Genomic DNA, 2,798 nt, shown 5'->3' on the forward strand with positions numbered 1-2,798 from the left:
AGATTTTGATCAAGTTTTTTTTTTTTTTTTTTTTTTTTGTGGCAGCTGTCTGGTATGAACAAGTATTTATGTGAACATACGTGGAATGACTAGGATTCCTGCATTAGAAAACTTTGTCTACCTCAGAGTCTCAAAGATTTTCACCTTTGTTTTCTTTTAGAAGTTACAGTTTTACATTTAGGTCTGTGATCAGTCTCAAATTGTTTTTGTGGGTGTGTGAGGTAAGGATTGATTTCGTTGTTGTTCTGTTTGGATATGCAGTAGTTCAAGCACCATTCTTGAAAAGACTTTCTTTTCCGTTGACTCCTTTTTTTTTAAAGTCGGTAAGGGGATCTTAACCCTTGGCTTGGTGTTGTCAGCACCACGCTCAGCGAGTGATGCTGAGCGAACCAGCCGTCCCTATATAGGATCTGAACCCATGGCCTTGGTGTTATCAGCAGCACCACAGTCTCCTGAGTGAGCCACGGGCCGGCCCTTTTTCCTGTTGACTTCTTTGGCACTTTTGTTGAAAATTAATTGACCGTAAATGTGTTTGTCTATTTCTGGATTCTCTGTTGTATTCCATTGATCTATATGGCCTTTTGTTAACATTACAGTGTCTTGATTATTGCAGCTTTATACTGAGTCTTGAAATCAAATAGTGTCAGTATTTCACCTTTGCTCTTTTTTAAAAAAATGCTTTGGCTATTGTATATGGTTTGCATTTCCCTGTAAATTTTATAATCAGGCTGTCAGTTTCTGTGTAAAAAGTCCATGGAAATTTTGCCTGGAATTGAGTTGGATTCAGCTCAACTCTGATACGATTGCGTGGTATTCTGTTGTATGATAGTGATAGTTGTTTGTTGACAGGTATTCAGTCTTTGTTGATACAGTGTTGCAGTGAATTTTGTAGTTACAGGTGTCTTTGTGTACCTTTCCAGGTATAAATGTAAAGTCCCAGAAATAGGATTGTTTGAAATTTAGCATTTATAACATTGGTAGGTTTTTTGAAATTGTCCTACATAGATATTGAACCACTTGCAATAATATCAGAGTACCTGACACAAACCTCTGCCAAGACTGTTAAACTTCTTGANAGTCTTTGTTGATACAGTGTTGCAGTGAATTTTGTAGTTACAGGTGTCTTTGTGTACCTTTCCAGGTATAAATGTAAAGTCCCAGAAATAGGATTGTTTGAAATTTAGCATTTATAACATTGGTAGGTTTTTTGAAATTGTCCTACATAGATATTGAAACACTTGCAATAATATCAGAGTACCTGACACAAACCTCTGCCAAGACTGTTAAACTTCTTGATCTTTGGCTGGTCTGATAGGTGGAAAGTGGTTATTTTGTTTTGGTTCTAATTTATATTATTCTGTTGTTATCACACCAGCCACTAACGTGTTTTTTTCTGTGAATGTGTTATGGTGGTATGCTTTTGATATTTATTGCTAGTATTTTTTCTGCAGTTTTATTCCACTCTGAAAATAAATATTAAAATTCCCCCACACTTTAATCAGTTTTTTTATGTTTTTATTTTTAAAGGTTAAATTTTTTTCTGGACATTATCATGTAAACCAAAATAGGTTACTCAAATGGTTGCCCAGTCATCCTAACATCAATTGTTTTTTTGGGGGCTGGTAAGGGGATCGCAACCCTTGGCACAGTCTGGTCTGCACCACACTCAGCCAGTGAGCGCACCAACCATCCCCATATAGGATCTGAACCCGCGACCTTGGTGCTACCAGTGCCGCACTCTCCCGAGTGAGCCACGGGGCCGGCCCCTAACATCAATTGTTGAGTAGTCTTTTCTTCATTATTTTGAAACTAATGAGATTAATACCACCTTTATATGTACTAAATCCCCTCATGCATTAGGGCCTGTTGTTGGAGCCTCTGCTCTTTTCCATTAATCTCTGTCAATTGATGAGGGGGAACTAAATTGTTCCAAGTAAGCGCATTTTAATATTAGCAAGTGCAAATCTACCTTATTACTTTTTAATTTGATTTATATGTGTGTGTGCCTGTGCACATGTGTATGTTACTATAAATGGTATGTGGTTTTTCCTTTTATTATGTAAAGTTCATTGTTTGTATAAAGTTTTACTTGTTGAACTTAAAGATTTTTTTATCTTACTCCAGAAAACATGATACTTGCAAACTCCAAAAGTTAATATACTAAGAAAGATATATTTTAAGATATCCCTAGTCCTTCAAATGCCAGCTCATTTCTTTTGGGCTATGTAAGTATATAAGTATTATTATTAGCAGTTCTTTTTAATTATCTAATTTATTTATACTTATATTTATTCATATAAGCTTCAGTAAGGAAACATGTACAGTCTTTCTTGGTTTTTTGTTGTGATTGTTTTTGGCCTCTGAACTCATTCTTTTTCTCTCTTTGAAGACCAAGATTCTTTTTTTTTAAAGACTTGTCAAGTATGGGAGTGAGAATAGGGGAAAGATTAGAATAAGGAGTTTGATCTGTAACTGACTGAAAAATCAGTTGAGATAACTTACTACCTTCAGACCAGCCCCTGATTCATTTTAACACACTTATTTTGTGGTGCATATTTTCTAGTAACTCTCAGAGGAAGATGTGTGGGAAGGTAAATTTGTTGACACCCTACATATCTGAAAATATCTTTATTCTAGACTCACACATAATTGTTTGGGCATTGAATTCTACTTTGGACATAATTTTCCCTCAACATTTTGAAAGATTTTTCACATCATTTTGGTTCTAGTATTGCTATTGAAAGGTTTGTTGTAATTCTGATTCTTTAATCATCTGTATGTAGTTGGGGGTTTTTTTT

The 2,798-nt window shown here is 35.3% G+C and overlaps 1 pseudogene; it reads left to right on the top strand.

The window, feature by feature from the left end:
* The window catches only part of LOC103603932, a 6,481-nt pseudogene that overhangs the window by 1,928 nt on the left and 1,755 nt on the right, over positions 1–2,798 (top strand).

Source organism: Galeopterus variegatus, unplaced genomic scaffold, assembly GCF_000696425.1.
Source record: "Galeopterus variegatus unplaced genomic scaffold, G_variegatus-3.0.2 Scaffold4872, whole genome shotgun sequence".
In the NCBI taxonomy this organism is placed as follows: Eukaryota; Metazoa; Chordata; class Mammalia; order Dermoptera; family Cynocephalidae; genus Galeopterus; species Galeopterus variegatus.